This window comes from Stegostoma tigrinum, chromosome 4 (genome assembly GCF_030684315.1).
Source record: "Stegostoma tigrinum isolate sSteTig4 chromosome 4, sSteTig4.hap1, whole genome shotgun sequence".
NCBI lineage: Eukaryota > Metazoa > Chordata > Chondrichthyes > Orectolobiformes > Stegostomatidae > Stegostoma > Stegostoma tigrinum.
The window spans coordinates 73,765,681-73,788,818 of record NC_081357.1 but is presented as its reverse complement, the minus strand read 5'-3'; the positions used below and the strand labels follow the sequence as shown (position 1 = coordinate 73,788,818).

General features: G+C 40.3%; 1 protein-coding gene across 5 annotated transcripts in view; it reads left to right on the top strand.

The window, feature by feature from the left end:
- The window catches only part of LOC125452228 (protein eva-1 homolog A), a 301,173-nt gene that overhangs the window by 201,768 nt on the left and 76,267 nt on the right, over window positions 1-23,138 (top strand). Inside the window, exon 1 of one of the 5 annotated variants that reach the window (XM_048530394.1) lies at window positions 17,897-17,981. The exons of the other annotated variants lie outside the window; for them this stretch is intronic. The gene's annotated coding sequence lies outside the window, so the exon portion shown is untranslated. Of the gene's footprint in view, window positions 1-17,896; window positions 17,982-23,138 lie in introns of those variants that run through there. 5 annotated transcript variants of the gene reach the window in all.

The following is a 23,138-nucleotide window of genomic DNA, read 5'->3' as shown; positions in this document are numbered from 1 at the left end:
CTTCATGCAACTTCAGGGATAGTTCCAGCAAAAGTGGGGAGAAGACGCCACATCAGGTTAAATGTGGTCTTCCCAGACCTTTGTGGATAGGGTTGGGAATGTGAAACAGCATCAGGAATAACAATGTCTAAAGCAAGACTCTGCTAAGTGAGGGAAACAGTTTCAGGGGATGAAGTTTGGTGTAGGAACCATGGGAAAGGCCCTGCTTGGGTAAGAGGCATGATCAACACAAGGTCACATCAAGTGAAGTATAAAGTTTTGGGTAGGTATGACGGTCCTGAACAAACACAAGGACCATATGAAAGCTGCAAATGGTATGGGAGCAAAACATTCTTGGTCCCTCAATGGCCTTTCCAACTATTCCGGAATCCATGGGTTTGTCAAACATCAAAGATACCTTGAAATCTGAGATGGACATGGTGGATGTCATTGCTTTGAAGAAGGGAATGAATTTCTTCAAGGATCTAGATACAAGAGGCAGCCTACTGTATGTTACACACTGCCTGTATCAGAGGCAGAGCTGGAGGAACGTGACCCAGTGCTAAGACACTTCCAGAGGAGTCATTGAAAAAAAACTACCAGCAAATGTGTTGGATTCAGAGGGGGAAGGATGTAGTGAGTAATGAGGGGAGCCAGGAGGATTTCATAGAAAAAATGTTCCAGCTGACTGAGGCTATTAATCTGGTCCAATCAGGGAGCCCTTGCTGACAGATTAGAACATGAGTTTACTTTGGGACCTGGCTTTGCAGGAGCTGGATCAGTGTCAAGGATTCTCTGTGTAAATAAAGGGTAGCTTAGTGGTGGGATATCAGCCTCTGTGGAGTTATTTCAATTACCACTTACCATTTACTTTAGTAATGCTAAAAAAAATGAGAATTTCCCATGTTAGAACCAGAGATAGAATGAAGAACTGAGAAAGAATCAACATGTTGCCTCCCTATTTTGGAGCCTATCAATTTAAATACAATAACTACAATGGCTCAAGTTTATGAATGACTCTGACTCAAGTTAGGCCTTAAATTAGCAGGTTATTCTCCCATCCCTTCCAGAATTGTATTGTGAGGCTTGCTCTGTTTCTCAGTCCATTATGATTGCCGCATGCCCTACTAATATCAGCATCAGACAGAGCAGTGCATTGAAGGGTTTATGATCTGTTTTCAACTTTAATTATCTTTGGTTATTAATTTACAGCTCTTCATTATCCACTATTATTTACCTAGTCTGACAAGTCATATGTTTGCCAGACTATTAATTAATGGTGTCATTGATAGATTAAAACTTAAAAGGGAAAGACAAAAATCATACGTATAACATTTACCGTGTTTCTTTGCAAAAGCAGACACAAAATGTATCGTTGGTCCAGATGTATCGTGTTTTGAATCACAGTCAATGACTATTTATATTTCTATTATTTGAGTATGGGATCAATCAGAACTCGAGCATGTAAGAATGAATAATCAGAAAGGTTCTGTTGTCCTAATTGCCAGAGTACATCTGGAACTGAAAGCAAAAATCTGACTGACATTGATTAACTGATTAATCATGTGTGACTTGACTCTTAGCATCAAATTGTCACCTTTGGTCTGTCTTATTTATGGCATAAAGTATGGTAAGAAATCAGCAGAGAACTGTGTTCTGTTGATCGATCTCAATTCGTTTCAGTAAATAAAGTAACTGCTTGCTGATTAATATCTTATCTAGTAATATTTAAGCAGAGCCATACTGGTTGCATGGAATTGTGAAATCTATCTGATACGAGAGATATTCCTTTGATTTCTATGCTTGATCAACATAAACTCATTCCTATTCCAGTGAAAAATATATCATTGTGTACAGACCATTCTCTGGTCACTCAATCCACAAAGTTTCCTTTGAGAACTGCTTCTGAATCATTCCAAATCCATGGTTTTTGTCTAATGGTGCCCAAATCCTTAGATTTGTGGTAGACCAAACATATTGGGTTTGATTCATGGTCTGTATTATGTATCACCTCTGTGCTTCATCTGAAACTACCAGAGGCCAGTTTAGCTTCTGTCTGTATGTCCCAACGTGGGGTTCCCAATCTATACTATTATAAAATGTTCATCATGTACAACTTAACCAGTATCAATATTAGTCTAATTTTGGAAACTATGATTTCTGGTCAGAATAATGCAAAATTGCCATGCCACTCTAGATTCCTTTAGTAGAACAATACCCTGCTTTCTTCTTCCAAAGAAAGTAATTTAAAATAAATGGTTGTATGATCAAGATGTCTGATTGTCCTCACTATATCTGTTGCGTTGCTGTTAAACCAAGAAGTTGTTTCATTCTCAAACAAAACCAGAAGTTTCTGGAAAAGTTCAGCAGGTCTGGTAGCATCTGTGAAGAAAAATCAGTTAACATTTCAGGTCCAGTGACCCTTCCTCAAGACTGGTTTGGAGGAAGGGTCACCAGACCCGAAATATTAACACTGATTTTTCTCCACCGATGCTGCCAGACCTGCTGAGTTTCTCCAGGAACTTCTGTTTTTGTTCCTGACTTGCATCATCCACAGGTCTTTCTGTTTTTATAAAGTTATTTCATTCACCAGCAGAGGGAGTTCCACACATGTTTCTGGGTAAATTAGTTTGCATATGAAGTAATATTCGTTTTGCCATAATTGTGCTGTAAAGGTTTTTAGGCTCCAGGGAACTTCAGTGCCAAAGTGACAACTTCGCTGAAAAGTCTTTACATAGTAAGAGGTAGCAGTGGAGTTTATTCTTTGAATGCATTTTCAAGGTGACTGTCACCCTTATCTGAAGTGCCTTTTGTCAGAACATTGAGCTGTTACTGGCCAGATGTGCCCAAAGGATATCATGACAGCACAGCTGGGATGTGAATTTATCAGATGAAGATCCCCGCCCTCCTGGAAGAGGTGGAGAGCAGAAGAAATGGACATCAAGCCGTCCAGGTGTATTGGACTTCCTGGCTGGAGGGGAGTGGCATTTGGTGTTACTTTCAATTGTATAGGAACATTGAATCACAAAGGCTTGCAGGACAGAATAAGCCATTTGTCCATCATGGCTATGCCATACAAAAAAGAGCTGTCTAGTATAATCCCACCTTCTAACTCTTGGTATGTAGTTTGGAGCAATACAGGCGCAGATCCAATGGTTAATCAAATATGCTGATGCTTTCTGTCTCTACCAACTTTTCAGATGGTGAGTTTTGCGTCCTTTTTGGATAGGTAGCTTCTAGGTGAAACATGCACTCCTAAACTCCTTGAATTCCTTCTACCAAGTACAATCCTTGTCGCCCTTCTGTTGGAAGGATGTTGTTTTACTTTGGGGGGTGCAGAAAAGACTTACAAGGATGTTTCTGAAACTGGAGGGTTTGATCTGTTGGCAGAGACTGAATAGACTGGGACTTTTTCCCTTGGGGTGTTGGAGGCTGAGGGGTGGCCTAATAGAGGTTTATATACTCATGAGGGGCATGGATAGGGTGAGTAGCCAAGGTCTTTTTCCTAAAATAGGGGAATCCAAAACATTGATTTAATGTTGAGAAAGAAAAAATTTAAGAACAAACCTGAGGGGTAACTTTTTCATGCAAAAGGTGATACGTGTCTGGAATAAGCTGCTAGAGGAAGTAATGGAGGTGAGTACAGTTACAACACTTAACTGGCATCTGGATGGTATATGTAGGGAAGGCTTTAGAGGGATAAAGGCAAAATGCTGGCAAATGGGACTAGATTAGATTGTGTTCCTGAGATGCTGCTTGGCCTGCTGTGTTCATCCAGCTCCACACTTTGTTATCCTAGATTAGATTGTGATGTCTGGTAGACATAGATGATTTGGACTGAAGAGTCCGTTTCTGTGTTGTATGAATCTGATTCTAAATGCGCTATCAGTGGCCCTGGTTATTGACCTCTTGGAAAATGGAAACAAGTCCTTTCTGTTTAAGTTCCTTAAGTTTATGCACCTCACTTAAATCCCCCATCAGCCTACTCAGTTCCACAACTGGACACAGCCTGTTGTGATTGCCTTTGACTTGGACGAAGTATGACGTAGAGCAGATCAGAGACTAGGAATTCTATGGTGAGTAACTCATCACCCATCTCCCCATCTACAAGTGATTGAATACACCCCACTTGCCTAAATGAATGCACGTTCAACAACACTCAACTTGATACTGTACAGGACAAAAACAACTTGCTTGATTAGCACTGTGTCCACCACCTCCAATATCCAGTTTCCTCATCAAAATCGTAGCAGTGTGCACTATCTAAAAAATGCACTCAGTAATTCACCAAGACCGCTTTGGCAATACTTTTTAACCCCATAACGTCTACAACCTAAAAGGATAAGAGCAGCATGTAGAAATGAAAAACACACGTTTCCTGCAGAGTTCCATATTACCTTGACTTGGAAATATATGTAATATTCCTTCACTGTTGTTAAGTTAAAATTCTGTACCTCTCCCTAACAGGACTGTGGGTATGCCTATTCCCCAAGATATTCAGCAGTTCAAGATGGCAGCTTACCATTACCTTCTCCAGGGCAATTAGGGATGTGCAATAAATGCTGACCTAGCCAGTGGCACCCACATCCCATGTTGGGGAATTGGGAAAAAGTGTGTGTTTTAAAGAAAAATTTCCTTGTAAACTGTAATTATCTTGAAGGATATTTGTCAAAGATTTTTAAGACTTCAGGTAATTAAAAAAATACTGATCCATGTGACCTGGAAGACTATTTATCTGGAAGAATACCAGCAGAATATGGACATTTTTTAGCCAGAGAAAAAGGAGAATTTTAGTCACACGAATATTACAAGCAGAAGAATTGCAGAGTGAAAGTGATTTGTTCGCAGATATCACAATGAGATGCAGACAGTGCCAAAAAAGTGGAATTCTTGCGATGAAGGCAGTTTTTCTGTTTTGCAGGAAGAGACAGGAGCTCTTGGAGATACTAAGCGAGTGGCTGAAATAATCTAAAAACAGCAAAACAACTTGAATAGTACTGAGATACTAGATAGTTGGGTATTTTCCTAATTGGCCAGGCTCTTATTGGTTGGTTGGTTACTACTTTTCTGTAATTTGATCTGTTGATATCATCCTGTAATCTGTAGCTTCCCTCTTTACTATCTTTTCAATTACATGGCAAATTTTCGTATCCTTTGCAAACCTCTTGATCGTGCCTCATACGTATAAATTATTGCTACGTATCATAATTTGCAATATACTTTCTGGAACCACACTGGAAACAGTCTTGCCAAGTCTTACTCTCTTGACGTCTTGTTTCGTCCATCTTTCATCCTCATAAGGATTGCCATGGAGGGGTATGCCTTGCAGAATGTCAAATTGTATCATATCATTCTGAATGTGTAGATGACCTTGTGGTGGTCAAAATGTGTAAGGCTGAGGTGAAACACTGGCACTGTGTAAGGATGCTCATGTATATGTCTTGGTAAAACTGTAGAAGAACTGAGTTGTAAGGTCAGAAATGAGAATTCTTCAAAGCTCCGAAACTTCCCATGTTCACTTTTTGTGTCAAACTTGCTGTACTACCACAAATTCAAATTTTAAGAAAAAAACCTCCAATGATTTATTTTTGTGTGCATGAAGATGAGCTTGTAATTTACCATGATCCAAGAATGCGACTGTAGGTAAACTAAAGGCACACTATAATAAATGTGTTTCCCCTAGGATTTCAAGGAAATTCAGGGAAAATTTTGATTAGATTTTAATGCAACTGTAAAACAGAAATAGTGAAGTTTAATGGAATTAATAATCACATGAAACCTTACCCTGAGGTGCTGCGGTGTCTCATGTTTCTGAAAGTAAATACAGAGATGTTTAATTCTTCTCTCCAAAGAGGAGATGATAGTCAATGACATGCCTAACATGTTTCAAAATTGTACAATGTTATTCATTATCACTGTGAAGCACATTATGTCTTGTTTGATTTGTAAGGAAACTAAGAAGTGTCAGAAAATGTTAGTAAGATCAGAATTAGCTTGTTGAGTGTATTCAGAAGTGGATTGAAAAGAGTTTGGTTGCAGAGAGCAAGATTCCTGAGTTCTCACCAATGCAGAATCTTTTATTCAGCTCATTAATTCAACAGTCTATTTGCACTAAAAGTAAGCTTTACTTTGCTTAGGTGAAAAGAGTTCAAGACTGTTCTGTGCTGTAGATTCTTGGGAAGTAGGCTCTGAATGATCTAATTGAATGCTGCAATTTCTCATGGCCAGAATTGAGCCCAAGAATAATTCTTCAGAGAAAGGTGGATATCTATACAAATATCTTGTGGCGATTTATTTTTGTTTCTTTGAAGAATTTACTTTTTTGTTTATAAAACATCAATATTTTGGAATTAATGTTTTTTGTGTCATGCTGCTTTATTTCCCAGAGCTGTACGGATTAAAATGTCACATTTGCTTTGTATATCCTCAAATGTGAATTAATTTGTAATTAACACTTTAAATCGCCTGTTGGTGCAGTGACATTTAATTGAGAGAATTGAATAGTAAATGCACATTGGAAAAGGTTCATTGGTTTGCAGCTTGAAATAATGCCTGACTGGTGAAGCCAAGCCAAAAGCAGTGCGTAAAAATGGTTAACATTCATTGACTCCGCAGAACAGAACATTAGTCATAGTAACCTGTGCTAAAAGCACTCAAATTTGTAATCGTTGTGGTTTTTGAAGGACCAAGAGCAGTTATACGCAAGGAAAACTGTGGTGGTGGTGAACCATCTTGTCAAACTGTTTTTTGCCTTGCTATGTCCAGTCTGTTCCTTGATTCCTGGTGGTTCCAGTTTTGGAATCCCATTCTTATTGTAATTATTGGTTCTGAATGATTATTATGTGTTAATGAACATATAGATTTATTGAAGACATGCATTTTGATATTTGAAATTTAGATAAACTGGTCCAGATTATGGGAAGACAGTGGGCATTGTTCACTTTGATAAAGAGTTAATTTGGATTGATACAGAATTATTAAGCTGGGGGAGATAGAGTAGGGCAATTGAATGAGCTTGTCTTGCAGAGAAGCCCCCACCCCGCCTCCAGAACCCCAGAACCAGAGAACACTGATCTAACACAACATGACAAAAGCACATTTACACAGTACGTGATTAGGATCTGGAATAACAGGTTGAGAGTGATGGAAGCAGATTTATTAGAGGCTTTGAAAAGTGAATTAAATAATTATCTGGAAACAAAAAAAAATGCAGGGCTCTGTGAATAAGGCAGGAAAGTGGGAATGGGTGATTTTAGTTGGATTGCAGTGTTGGAGCCCATATCCTTTCCTGTATGCAATGCACTCAGCCATTTTTGTGATACTGTATGGAGTGAATTGAATTACCTAAAGAATGGCATCTAAGATTCTGGGACCATCAGGCATAGAACAAGATGGATGTCCAGCTTAGAGAGATGCTCTGGAGTTTTCCCTGTTTAGAACAGGTAGCATTGGTTGAAGATGGCTATGAATACATGAATCTTTCATTTTGCACTATGTTTTGGACTCTGTCATTGTTGTGACTATTCATGGTAATTTGTTTCCTTTCAGTTATTCTATTGTTCACCTCATTCACTGCATGTAGCAAGACTGCAGAGCTTTGATCTGGGTTATTGGTTGTGGAATGGCTTAGCTCTGTCCATTGCTTTCACTGCCTGCAATACATGCAGTCCTATGTTTAGCTTGATAAGATTGATACCTTAATTTTTAAGTATTCCTCTGGCTGCTTAACACATGCTCACCTACATTGTTTATTGAAGCAGGATTGGTGTCCTGGGTTGATGATAATGGTAGAATGAGGCCTATGCCAGGATGCAATGTTGCTGATTGTAATTAAGTATATATTTGCTCCAGATCATGACTGACAGTACCATGTACATATGCAGTTTTGAGTTGCCAGATGTCTTCTGGATACGTCCTATTTAGAACAGCATTATTCCTAAGTAATGTGGCTGAGGGAGGGGACAGAATTGGCAGCTCAATATTCTGGGATACAGATGACTATAGAAGGGGAGGCAAGGAAGGAGGCAGAATGACATCTTTGATTAAGGAAAACATCACAACAATACTTAGAGAATATTCCTGACATTGTCCAGTAAAGCTATATGGATGGAATTGAGAAATAAGAAATTGTGATCACTTTGAGATTGTACTATATGGCCCCCAATATTCGGTGGAAAATTTGGGAATGAATGTGTAGGGAGATCAGATAGCTGTAAGAACAGTAGAATTGTAATAGTAAGGGATTTTAACTTTCTAAACATAGACTGGGATTGTCAATAGTGTTGAGAGCTTGGATGGGGAGGAATTTGTTAAGCGTGTTCAAGAAAACTTTCTGAATTAATATGTAGATGGCCCGACGAGAAAGGGCAAAACTTGACCTCCTATTAGAAAGTAAGTCTGGGCCAGTGACTCGGGACTAGTGATCATTATTATACTAGCTTTATTATAGTTATGGAAAATGATATGCATGGTTCACAAGTTAAAATTCAAAATTGGGCAAGGCCAATTTTGAAGGAATTTACAAAAGTTGATTGTGGGAGGCTTTTCGCAGGTAAAGGGATATTTGGCAAGTGGAAGGCTTTCAACAGAGATGAGTGTTCAGGGGCATGTTTCTGCTAGTGTGAAGGGCAAGGCTGGCAGGAGTAGGGAACACTGGATGATGAGAGATATTAAGAAAAAGAAGAAGGCATATATCAGGTGTAGAAAGCTGAGATCAAGTGACTCCCTTGAGTATAGGAGGAGTATAAGAGTGCAGTGAAGAGGAAATCAGAAGGGCAAAAAGGGGACATAAGATAGCTTTGGCAGATAAAATAAAGGAGAATCCAAAGAAATTCTACAAGAATATTAAGGGCAAAAGAGTAACTCGGGAGAGAAAAAAGTGTCCTTTAAAGATCTTTAAGGTCATCTAGGTATGGAACCACAAGAGACGGGTGAGATCCTAAATGAATATTTTGCGTCTGTATTTACTGAAGAAAGAAATGGAAGCTACGCAACTCTGGGAAATAGTGATGTCATGAAAATAATCCACATTAAGGAAGAGAAGTTGAGGTCTTAAAATGCACATGATAGATAAATCTCCAGCACCTGATGATAGGTATCCCGGTACACTGTGGAAAGCTAGGGAAGAAATTGAGGCCCCTAGCAGTGATATTTCCATCATCAACAGCCATGGTGAGAGTCCATAAGACTGGAGGGTGGCTAACGCTGTACCATTAGTTAGGAAAGGCTGCAAGGAAAAGCCAGGGAATTACAGATCAATGAGCCTGATGTCACTGGTGGGTACGTTGCTAAAGGGGATTCTGAGAGACAGGATCTGTATGCATTTGGAAAGGCAAGAATTGATTAGGGATAATCAGCATGGCTTTCTCTATGGGAATTTGTGTCTCTCAAATTTGAGTTTTTTGAAGAGGAGGTCAAGAAGATAGATAAAGGTCAATCAGTAGATGTTTCTACATGAACTTTAGCAAGGCTTTTGACAAGATTCCACTGGTAGACTGCTTAGTAAGGTTAGATCATATGGGATCCAGGGAGAATGAGCCAGTGGGTATAAAATTGGTTTGATTGTAGGATATTCAGGATGGTGACAGAGGGCTGTTGTTCAGATGGTCGGCTTGTGACCAGCAGTGTTACAAAGATCGGTGCTGGGTCCGTTGTTGCATGTAATTTATTTAAAGGATTTGGATGAGCATATAGGAAGCATGGTGTGTAAGTTTGCGGATGACACTAAAATTGGTGGTATAGTGGACAGTGAAGGTTAACCAAGCGTACAGTGGGATCATGATCAACTAGGCCAGTGGCCCAAGGAATGGTAAATAGAGTTTAATTCAGATAAATGTGAGGTGTTGCATTTTGGTAGGACAAACCAGGGCAAGACTTACACAGTTAATGGTAGGCCCTGGGAAGTGTTGTTGAGCAGAGACACTGAGGGGTGCATGGTTCCTTGAAAGTCATGCCACAGGTAGACAAGGCGGTGGAGAAGGCATTTGGCATACTTACCTTCATCAATCATAGCACTGAGTACAGGGGTTGGGACTTCATGTTGCAGCTGTACAAGACATTGGTAAGGCCACACTTGAAATTCTGCATACAATGCTAGCCACCCATCTCTCGGAAGGATGTTACCAAGATTGAAAGGTTTGAATTGTAAGGAGAGACTGGGTCTTTTCTTCCTGGAGTGTCGGAGGCTGAGGAGTGACCTTGTAGAAGTTTATAAAATCATGAGGGGCGTAGATGAAGTGAATAGCCCAGGTGTTTTTCCTAGGGTAGGTCAGCCTAAAACTAGAGGGATTAGATTTAAGGTGAGAGGGGAAGGATTTAAAAGGGATCTGAGCGGCAACTTTTTCACACAGAGGGTGGTGCATATCTGGAACAAGCTGCCAGAGGAAGCTTTAGAGGTGGGTGCATTTACAACATTTAAAAGACATTTTTGGGCAGGTATATGGAATGGAGGGGTTTAGAGGGATACAGGCTAAACACAGGCAAATTGGACTAGTTTAATTTAAGAAAGCTGATTGGCAGGACGAGTTGGGCCAAACAGCCTGTTTCTGTCCTGTATGACTCCATGATGCTGTAAAATGATGGAAAGTATCCTCATGTGAAGAAGGCATTTTGGCTCCATAAAGACTAAGTTGTGATCACTGTCTAAAATATATTTACAAAGGGGCTTGGGGTAAGTGAGGATGAGGTCAGACCTCCCCCAGATATTTGCTTATTGCTCAGATTCTGACCCACTGTGTGACATAAGGTGCTGCTAAAAACAGGTACCATCTTGTTTGCATATTGTTGCAAATTGTTACTACTCTGTTTAAGTTTATAGACTTGCAAGCATTTCCCTTGTGTTGCTCCTGTCACTACCTGTTGCAAGCTCAACTATATCATTCAGTAAAAACTGAAAGAATTGTGGATGCTGTAAATCAGAAGTTGCTGGAAAAGCTTAGCAGGTCTGGCAGCATCTGTGGAAGGGTCACTGGACCTGAAATGTTAACTCTGATTTCTTTTCACTGATGTTTTTGTATATCATTCAGTACTCGTCCAGCTTGGTCAGTAGGGATGCTACTAAGGCAATCTTGGTACTGGTCATTGAAATCCATTATTTTCCCTTGCTGTCCGTGATACAGTTCTCCTAGTTTGGCACAAATGGCCAGATTTTAACAAGGAGGAATTTCAGAGTAAACTGATCTTGCTGAGTCTTTCTTTGGCATGAATCTCACACTGAAGTTACTAAAGTAGTTAGGAGGTAAAGTTCCACCCTGTTGACAAAACAACATTTTCTCTAGTACAGTTGCAAACTTTAAACTGAGAATTGGTGGTTTTGAAGTGTTGATATATGGAGGGGAATGATGCATGTGATAATGGTAATTAAAATATCAGAAAATGAAATCAATTGAATTTGAATAGTTGAATAATTATTTAATTGAATAATTAAATCACATTTGACCAATTTATTGAAGTTCTATGCAGATGTAAAGTGGTGTGGACAAAGGAGAGCCAGAGGATGCACTGCACTTTGATTTCTAGATGGCTGTCAAAAGGTGTTACATAAAAGATTGTTGCAAAAAAATGCTCATGATATGAAACAGATAATATATTGGCATATTAGAAGGTTAGCTAGCAAACTGTAAACAGAGTAGGTATAAATGGATCATTTTTTGGTTAGCAAAATCTAATAAGTGGTGTGCCACTGGGACCAGTGCTGACCCTCAGTGTTTTGCACAAATAATGAAGGAACTGAAGATATACTAACTATATTGATGAAGCAAAGATGGGTTGGAAAGTAAGTTATGAAGAGGAGATAATGCAGTTACTAAAATAGGTTAAGTGAGTAAAGATGATATAGCAAATGGAGTATAATATGGGTAAATTGTGATATTGTCCATTTTGGCATTTTCACAAAAAAAATTCACATTGTCTAAACAGTGACCAATTGCATTGCTCTGAGATTAAGAGGAATGTGGGTGTCCTAGCGCATGGATCACAAAATACTTGTTTTCAAGTACAGCAAGAAAGTTATTGTTTTCCTGTGTGAAATTCTACACAGAAGTGGGAGATTGTGCCTTGGTTATGTGAGGTGTTAATGATACATCTCACCGTGTACAGTATTGGTCACTTTATTTAAGGAAATATGTAAATTCTTTGGAAGCATTTCAGAAAATGTTGACTGGACCTGGAATGGCAGGTTGTCTTGCAAGGAAAAGTCAGGCGGACTAGGATTGTACCTGTTGGTGTCTAATATCCTGTTGGGGTATAACAAGGTGAAGGTGTAAAGGCTATTTCAACTTGAGATGATCCAGAACTAGGGGTTGCCATGTAAAATAAGAGGTCACCCTTTATAAGCCGGTTATGAGGATAATTTTTTGAGGTTTGAGATTTTGGAGCTCTTCCTCAAAATATGCTCGTGCAGGATCATTGAATATTTTTCAAGCAGAGATAACTTCATGATAAACAAGGGGGTAAAAAGTTTTGGGGGGATAGGTGGGAACCTGGACTTGAGATTGCATCAGATTTGCCAAGAACTTATTCAGTTGCACAGCACTTGTACTCCAAAATTTTATGTTACGTGTGAATTAATACTAGCTCTTTGTCCTCTGAGCATAGAAATGAAATGTAACCTGAGTTTGATCAAGTTCATAGGATGAACAACAAGAACATGAGAATTATGAAGACCCTATTGTTATCCATTGCTTTACTGAACTAAATAAAACCATATACTGAGAGTATTTGAGCTTTTTCTCATCATATGCATATCATAGAGTTCATATATGACATTTAATTCACTAACATGGACAATTCTCAAGCTGTGAGCACTAAATGTAATCCTAATTTAGGCTTTGTAATTGTGTTTCTGATGACTAGTTGCTGAATTTGCTGGGCTTTGAAGGTTGGACTTCTGGAGCAGACAATGCCTCTAATTTATAGAGATCAGTTTGCTTTCACCCTTCTCATGTACTAATTTGATGTTTACTAGTCACACATGGTCACCCACAACACAATATATCAACACAAAGACATATAATCATCTAAAAATACTCTTGCCCTATTCCAAATTTGAGGACAATTACCATTGGCCGTGGCTCAGTTGGTAATATGCTCACCCCTGAGGCAGAAGTTGGGACCTCAAGTTCAACTTCTGGACCTGAGCACAAAAGTCAAGATAAATACTCGATGTTAGAGGCACCATCTTTCTGGCTAGATATTAACTTGAGACCCCATCTACATTTTTCAGATGGAAAGGCAGTAAAGATCCTGTAAAAGATCCCATCACAGTATTTAAAAGTATGCCAGATGAGTTATCCCCAGCAAACTGGTTGCTTTTCACTCCTCAACCACTATTGCTAAAGGAGGCCTTGTGGCTCAACACCCCTGCCTCTGAACCAGAAAGCCCTGGAATCAAGTCCAATTCCAGGAATTATTAATCTCGGAAATAGTGTTCATACTGTAATTTTAAAGGTTATTTTTCAGCCTGCCATCCGTCCCAAACTTCCACACTATACTGTCAAGGAAGAAATGAGAGATTACATGCCAACCAAATGAAGCAAATTGCCTGTTATTGTCACAATGGTGGTCAGTAGAAGTCTGCTGTGCACTAAACTGGTGGTCATGTTTCCTATCTTGCAGCAGTGACTATACTTCAAAAGTAATCCATCAGATGTAAAGCACTTGGAATACCCTGAGGTTGCATTATCAATGCAAGATCAATTTATTATCTTTGATATAAAGGACACCATCAAAGATGAGAATATAAATTAATTTACTGCATTGTTTGCATTAAATCCTATGACTGTGTTACAATGTCTTCTAGTTTTTCTGTTCCTATGGGCAAGTTGGCTGTGGCAGGGCCCTTATTCTAACCACTGGAAGGTAACCTACTTCATTGTTGTTGAGGAATGTTGAAGGGATAATTATATTCATCTGTTGTTTAGTTTAAAGGTGTGGAACGTCTTGCGTAGCATCATGTGAGTCACTGGAAAAAGTACGTGCAGATCAGTAAGATCTCAGGCACACATGACTGATATGAATCCTGTCTGTTTGCCCCTGGGATGCTATACTTGGACTTCTGGGTAAACAGAAAAGTGACAGTCTTTGTGCAGATGTGTATTATGATTTTCACCTAGATGCACAAAACTGTTAGGTATTAGAGATAAATATTGCTGATAGCAATTATGCAAATCCTGGTCAAAGTTGAGAAATGATTTAAATGCTGGGACAAGCCTTCATTCTATTTTAAATGAGCAGATGGAAACTTGATACTAAGCCCAGTTTTTCTGTTGACCCAGGAGATAGGAGTTGGTTCAGATTTGATGGGAAATTCCTTTTATTATAATGATACTTGGAGACTCATACTGAAATACCACATGTCTGGTGTGGACTTTATTTATGCTGCACAATTCCCACAAAGTAATGGTGTGACTGAGTTTCATGTTGTGCCAATATCTTTGCCAAATCTTTGAGATTGATATAGCTCTGCCCACTCACTAAACACAAGGGATTGCAAATTGATGGGTTTAGATAGACTAGATTTCTCTCAGCAACATTTAGGCTATAAAATAATTCCACTGGTGAATGTGTTCACAAGTTCAAAATTATGGCAAAATAAAATCTATGCTTTATATTTTTCAAAATGTCGTACCTGAATCCACTAAAACTTCACTTAACCTTAGATTCAATGTACATTATGTTTAAGATACAAAAGTATGTACCTATGATGAATATGAGAAGGGGTAGAAAATATTTAGGCTCATGTTCAGGCCATAACGTTCAGAAATTAGGCCTTGGGACACAGAATAATTCTGGTGAGTTTCGGGGTTATATAATCATATTAGCGCAAAAGAAAAAATTGGTCCATTGAATTCTTTCTTGGTCTCTGTGGAGCTTTAGTCAATCCTCACAGGTTTTCTTATTCACTCCTTCAAGATTCCATGCAGTTTCATTTTACTATCATTCATGATCACCACTGCCATCTTCCTCACAGGTAGTGAGTTCCATGCCATTACCATTTGTTTCATAAAGGCCTTCTTCGTGTAACCCTGTATGTTCGGTCACAAATCTCAGAGCTATCATGGTGAGCTGTGGGTTTGGTTGAAAATGTATAATTTGAAAATGCTTCACTGATGTTACCTAGCAGGATGACAAACATTTGCAACCAAACCCACTGGCTCGTCAGGCATGTCTACAACCTCATCCACAAAATGAGCTACAAATCATCTTGAAAACTTCATAGCTATCTCTTTTAAGACCAGAAGACATAGGAGCAGAAATTATGCCATTTGGCCCATCATGTCTTCTCCACTGTTTGATCATGGCTGATAAGTTCCTCACCATTCTCCTGCTTTCTCCCTGTAACCCTTGATCTTCTTGGTAATCAAGAACCTCTCTGTCTCAGTCCTACTATCAGTCAATTGAAACAGACTTTCTTTATCAACTTTATCTAAATTTGGTTTCATATTCCACACCTCTATCAGATGTCCCCTCGATCTCATTAATTGCAAGTATGATAACCCCAATCTAACTTATATGTAAAATTACTCTGAAAATCTCCAGGCAGGTTTCCGCCAGGTCAGTCTGAGCTAACTCTGATGCTGGAACTGCATGTACCACTCAGTTTCTGAGCAAATTAAAACTGGCTGCTTTAGGAATTTCAGATGCCTGTGGCACTTCATCTAACAGTTCGATCCATGCTTGCATCAACCTCTGCATGAAAACATTGCACCTTAGATCCCTTTTATATCTTTCCCCTCTCACCTTAAACGTACGTCCTTAAATTTTGGACTCCCCTTTCCTGGGGACAAAACCTTGTTTTTTCACCCTATTCATGCCCATAATGATTTTATAAACCTCCATAAGGTCACCCCTCAGCCTCTGACACACCAGGGAAAGTAGCCCCAGTCTATTCAGCCTCTCCCTATAGCTCAAACCGACCAGCCCCAGCAACATCCTTGTAAATCTTTTCTGCATCCTTTCAAGTGTCACAACATCCTTCCTGTAGCAGAGACACCAGAATTGCATGCAGTATTTCAAAAGTGGCCTAAGCAATGTCCCATGCATCCACAATATGACATCCCAATTCCCATACTCAACGCAGTGACCAATAAAGGCAAACGTACCAAATAAAGATAATAAAGTGTGGAGCTGGATGAACACAGCAGGCCAAGCAGCATCTCAAGAGCACAAAAGCTGATGTTTTGGGCCTAGACCCTTCATCAGAGAAACATACCAAATGCTGCCTTCACTGTCCTATCTATCTGCGACCCTACTTTCAAGGGACTATGAACCTGCACTCCAAGGTCTCTTTGTTCAGCAACACATTCCAGGACCCTACCATTAGGTGATGAGTCCTGTCTTGATTTAGACAATAGGTGCAGGAGTAGGCCATTTGGCCCTTCTAGCCAGCACCACCATTCATTATGATCATGGCTGATCATCCACACTCAGTATCCTGTTCCTGCCTTTCTGAAATCTAGCACCTCACATTTATCTAAATTAGATTTCACCTACCATTCCTCTGCCCATTGGCCCATCTTTCAAGAACCAGTTGTATTCTGAAGTAACCTTCTTCGCGGTGCATAATCCTTGTGTTAAAACTTCTTGCAGTTGTTTTCCATTCAATTAACACTCTGGTCTTTTGTTCTCCCTTCCAAAATGAAGAACTTGATATTTTCCTTCATTATATTCTGCCAACCTTTTGTCCACTTATTTAACCTGTAAGCATTTCTTTATAAATTGTACATATCTATAACATCTACAGGTTTGACTTAACTATTGCTTTCAATTTCCAGTCTTCAGAGTTTGATAGCCTTTTCCTTGAGTATTTGCAGTGTCCTATTTTGAACTGGTGTGGAGCAGCTCCAGGACATCATCCAAAGTCCTAATATTCTTGTGCAAAAGTTACTACAGTGCAACGCACTGAATCATAGTTACAGCATAGAAGGGGGCTATTCGGCTTGTCTCGTCTAAACCACGTTCTAGTATTTCAACTTGTTCCTATCCTCTACACTTTCCTTGCAAGTATTTTATCTTCAGGTGTGTGTCCAGTTCCAGTTTAGAAGTTAGACATAATTCTGATTCCAACTACTTTTAACCAGCACATTACTGTTTCTAACCACTCACTGCATAAAAATAAAACCTCACCTTTGATTCTTTTCTTAATCATCTTAAATCTGTGTCCTTTGCTCCTTATTCCTCCACTCCTCTCTATCTACTCTGACTCAAAAATACTTGAATAGTTTTCACATATGTCTGTGGGCAGAGTTCGGCTTCTTCCTCTGGGAGCATTGGGTGTAAAATCATAACACGAAAATCACTGATCCCACGCTTCCATTAGGGAACTGTGTTCAAAGGGATTATAGGCCGAATAATGAGCTACAATGTCATACCCTTATCTCCAGCCTGTGCTCCCTTTTGAGAACTGTGTAGGAGTGCAGGATAATTAATTTCACCCTGTAAGGAGTTGACTGGGCTGAACAAAAATATCAACATAAAAGTTATATGCCTTTGATATCTTGGTGGTTGTTATAAAGTATAAATGAATGGCTTGCTTGTAATGTGCAGGATTAAGTTACTGCACATTTAGCTGAAAGCCCTGATTAATTATAGCACTGTCTACCGGTGTTCTTGTCTGTCCCATCTTGGGTTATGCTGCTGCCAGTAAATCGTTGGAAGTGTCAGGCTGTTTCGATAGAAGGCATTACTTTGTGATGAAAAAACACTTTTAGTTATTATGCCAACCGAAATCAATCTCTCAAATGCCAACTGTTTTAGAGGCAACTAGTTTCAAGGCATAGCAAGCTTTTGCTTTGAATGACAAATATGCTAATAATAAGCCACTAAAACATGATCCCATGGGAAAAGATTGATCTAGGTTTTGTTAACTCATTAACTCTCCTGCTGTGTTGATTGAAGTTTGCCCCCTAACCGGATGGATCGTTTTATTGCTTTTCCACAATGTAGCTTGCATCTTTTCACTGGTAAGAGGTCTGTGATACTGGGGAAAGCAAGCATTGTTTTTGGTAAGTAAAGATATGACTTAGGGCTAAAAACAGCCTAGCTCCTTGTGACTGTCAATCAGTTGCATTTTTTTTTGATTTCAATGAGCTGACTTACTGCAGGCAAGGCCAGCTACCATTTGACAGTTGACAGGAGATAGACTGAAAGTCATTTCCTTCTCCATTTTTTCATCCAGCTGACAAAATAGTTGTATGGCTGATTGGTTAAAAAGATGTAGTATCCTTCTCTCTAAAGTTGTAAAATGAGCAATTATGATACTTTTGTAAAAAGAATAATTGTTAGAAAGGATCAAGCTACAAGTCTAAAACATATTAGTCGGATGGTGCAGTAAACAATGGCCAACCTTATCCCATCTCCTTGACCTGTCCGTCTTCCCTGGACTGACCTATCCCCTCCCTACCTCCCCACCTATACTCTCCTCTCCACCTATCTTCTCTTCTCTCCATCTTCGGTCCGCCTCCCCCTCTCTCTCTCTATTTATTCCAGAACCCTCACCCCAGCCCCCTCTCTGAAGGGTCTAGGCCCGAAACGTCAGCTCTTGTGCTCCTGAGATGCTGGGCCTGCTGTGTTCATCCAGCCTCACAGTTCATTATCTCAAATTCTACTGTCAGCTTTCAGTCCCTTCTTTCTGATGCTGACCAGTCAGAATAATTGCCTGAGGAGAGAATCTGCACAAAAGCCCTGCTCCCATTTTATGAAAGCAACCGCTGTATTCTAGTAAGTTCCAGAATGGGTGAGGTAAGGGATTAGAGCAACAGTTGGGTAGAGTTTCAGGGAGAATCACATGATAAGGTGGCAAGTGCGAAGGGTGCCAGGTTACTAAAAAGGTGAGATTGAGTCAAATCAGGAAGAAAATTGAGGTGGAGTGAGAGACTTAGAGGCAGCATTTCAAAGGGGAAGGTTGTGGTCAGAGGGAAGTCGGATAGGGAAGTTGTGTTGAACAGTTGAGGGTCAGGGTGGAGTTGGAGAGTTGCAGGGAGTCGGGATGGGAGTGGGGTCAGTAGCTACTTGGGAGTTAGGTTAGCATTTTCTGATAACATTTCCAGGATATCCACCCATGTAAGTTGGAACCATCTGAAGTCTTTAACCTAACTCAGATTCAGAGACTGCTTTTTGGAGGATGTTTTGGTGCAGAGGAATTTCCTGTTAGAAGTTCAGATTTCACAGCCAATTCCTGCAGTCATTGCATTCAGACTTCCAGGGAATCTAATACATATCTAGCAGTATTCAGATACCAGAAGATCTGGCCAGTGATTTATGCATTCTTTTCATTTGTAGGATAATGTGAATATCTCACTCACCTGGTTTTTCTACAGTTTTTCTCATTTCTTTCCAGCAAACAATTAATTTTTAAAAAATCATTCCATGAGTGAGAGTATCTTGGCAATATCAGGATTTGTTTTGCATCCATGATTACTCTGTGAATGTGGCAATGAGCTGTTACCTTGAATTCAACTCAGGCCTTCTATCATCTACAAGACGCATTAAGGAGTATTATGAAGTATTCCCCACTTTTCTGGAGTAGTGCTGCTCCAACAACACTCAACATCATTCCACGCAAACACTATGTTTGATCAGCAACCCATCCACCACTGGCAGAGGTGGTAGGTGCATACTATATATAAGATGCAGTGCAGTAACTCCCAAAGTGTTCTTTATTAGCATGTTCCAAATCTGCTATTTCTGTTATTTAGAAAAGGACAAGGACTGCAGGTGCATGGCAGCACCACCACCTCATCGTGACTTGGAGTGATCACACCATTTCTTCAGTCTCTCTGGATCTCCTTCCTTTTACATGCATTGGGAAAATATCTACACTACAGGCACTGCCACTATTTAAAAACGTGTCTTGCAAATAACTTTACAAATTTAATTAGAGATATTTGAGAAATCTTGGCCTTGGCAGTGATATGAAGATAGCATGAATAACAAAAGGAAATTAATAGTCAGATCATAATTTGGGATAATGGGAACTGCAGATGCTGGAGAATCTGAGATAACAAAGTGTGGAGCTGGATGAACACAGCAGGCCAAGCAGCATCTTAGGAGCACAGAAGCTGACATTTCGGGCCTAGACCCTTTATCACAAAAGGGGGAGGGGGAGAGGGTTCTGAAATAAATAGGGAGTGAGGGGGAGGCGGATCGAAGATGGATAGAGGAGAATCTTGTCTATCTTCTCTCCACCTATCTTCTCCTCTATTCATCTTTGATCCGCCTCCCCCACTCTCCCTATTTTATTGCAGAACCCTCTCCCCCTCCCCCTTTTCTGATGAAGGGTCCAGACCTGAAATGTCAGCTTTTGTGCTCCTAAGATGCTGCTTGGCCTGCTATGTTCATCCAGCTCTACACTTCGTTGTCTCATAATTTGGGATGCTGAGCCACTTATAAAATGTAATGACTCTGCAGTGACAATAATGCCTCCTTGATGAGACACTTACATTTTAATACTTATGAAGAATTTAATATCTGATCAAAACAAAGAATATTTACGCTTGGCAGTCCAGATCGAGGAAGCGCAGTTTTCAAATTAGAGATTGCCCTTTTAGGAAAGAAATTAGAGATTTCTTTGTCTCAAAGTTGTGCGACTTTGGAAAACTGTCTCAGAAGGCGGTGCAAACAGGGTCATTGAAATAACAAGAATTACAGACGCTGAAGTCAGAGATAACAAAGTTTGGTGCTGGAGGAGCACAGCAGGCCAGGAGCATCAGAAGAATAGGAAAGCTGATGTTTCGGATCGGGACCCTTCCATTTGTTATCAAGGTCATTGAATATTTTTAAGGCAGAGGAATACAGAATCTGCAAAGCGGTCTCCAAGCCTCTGCTTGGTTTCCCCAATGTAGAGGATCCCACAATGGGTACAGTGGATGCAGTATACCAAATGTGCAGGTGAACATCTGCTTGATGTGGAAAGTCATCTTGGGGCCTGGGATGGGGGTGAGGGAGGTGGTGTGGGGGCAAGTGTAACCCTTCCTGCAGTTGCAGGGGAAAGTGCCGGGTGTGGTGGGGTTGGAGGGGAGTGTGGAGCAGACAAGGGAGTCCCGGAGAGAGTGATCTCTCCGGAAGGCAGACAAGGGTGGGGAAGGAAAAATGTCTTTGGGGTTGGATAAACAACTGCACCTCTCAGTCGTAAACCACTTTAACTCCCTCTCCCATTCCTTAGACGACATGTCCATCCTGGGCCTCCTGCAGTGCCATAATGATGCCACCCAAAAGTTGCAGGAACAGCAACTCATATTCCACTTTGATACCATTGGGCTGCAGGGTTCCCAAGTGGACTTCACAGGCTTCCCTCCCCTCTGCATCCCAAAACCAGCCCAGCTCGACCCCGCCTCCCTAACCTGTTCTGCCTCTCACCTATCCCCTCCTCCTACCTCAAGTCGCACCTCTATTTCCTACCTACTAACCTCTTCCACACCCTGGACCTGCCTGTCCTCCCCAGGCTGACCTATCCCGTCCTTACCTCCCAACCTACACTCTCCTCTCCACCTATGTTCTCCTCTATCCATCTTTGGTCCGCCTCCCCCTCTCTCCCTATTTATTTCAGATTCCTCTCCCCATCCCCCTTTTCTGATGGGTCTAGGCCTGAAACATCAGCTTTTGTGCTCCTAAGATGCTGCTTGGCCTGCTGTGTTCATCCAGCTCCACAATTTGTTATCTCGGATTATCCAGCATTTGTAGTTCCCATTATCTCGGATGCAAAATCTTGTTAGGCGTGGAATCAGATTATAGGGGATAGATGGAATGTGAAATTTTAAATACAAGTGAGACAGCTGTGGTCATTATGAATGATGGAGCAGGCTTAAAGGACTGAATAGCCCATTGCTCCTACTTCATAACTATGTGCGGTGGATATTTGTGTTTAGTTTGGCTCTGATTTGTATTTTTTTACCTGACACCTGTCTTAAGTGCACAGTTTTTCATCGTCTTGATTTTTCTATCTTGTTTTTTCTCATCTCGTGAGTTTTGCATTTGTTTGCACTACTTTTCCTTTTGAGGAAATATACAAAAATTGTATTCAAACTATTCCTTCATTGAAGGCAATCCTGAATTTGAAAACAGCACTCCCTAGATCTAGACTACCTACAAGAGTAAATATTCTTTTCACATGCACATTGTTCAACTACAGTATTTTCCACTAACTTTTGGCCAACTCTACTCTTGCTCATTGAAATTGACTGTTCCCACAGTTAATTATTCTTCTTCTGGATTGTCTATTCCTTTCCACCACCATTCTAAATTTTATACTAATGATCACTACTCTCTAAGCATGTCCCCACTGGCACTCAATCTACTGGATCCAATTCATCTCCAAGAACCAGGTCCAACAGTAAATCCTTTCTTATTGGACATACCACATACTACTGTAGAAAATTCACCTGAACAAAATCTAAGAATACTTGGCCCTCTCTGTCTTCAGTGCTTACATTATCCTAGTCCATATTTGGGTAACTACATTTTCCCTTCACATAACTGCAGTAACCCTGATTTAGAAAGTTTTACTTGCTCCCTTACTCCAACTCCAGTTATTAATAACCTGGTATTATGCTGTAATATGCTTCCCTGTTTCCTATACACAGCAGAGCTAGTTTAAAACCTTCTAACAGCACCAACAAAATGCTCTGCCATGGAATTTAATCCCAACTTTGTTCAAGTGCAATCTGTTCAGCTTGGAAGCCCTCCCTCTTGCATCATATTTCCATCAACACATTCATCCTCCTACTAATTCCTTACTCACTAGTCTGTGGCTGTAGGAGTATTCTGGAAACTGCTATTTGAGGTTCTGTATGCTAATCTATGTAGCTCCCTCAATTCTGACTGAAGGACCACATCCTCCTTTCTATTGCATATCTAACAAAGCATTTTCACTACTGTGCTTCATTCTCCTTCTTTCCCTGCTGTACAGGTGATCTACAAGTGGTGCCATAGGCTTGATGCATCATGTACTTTGCTGAGGGACTGTAACCCTCACCAGTATCCAGAATGGAAACTGATGCTCAAGTGTAACTTCAGGAGACTCCTGTACTGTCTGGCAGTTAGATATTCCACACTTGCCTGTAAGCGCCTGACCTGCGGTGTGACTGCCTCTCTGAACATGCTATCCATATAACTCTCCATTTTGTCGATGAACCAGAGTTGATCCTGGTCACTAAAGCCCAAGT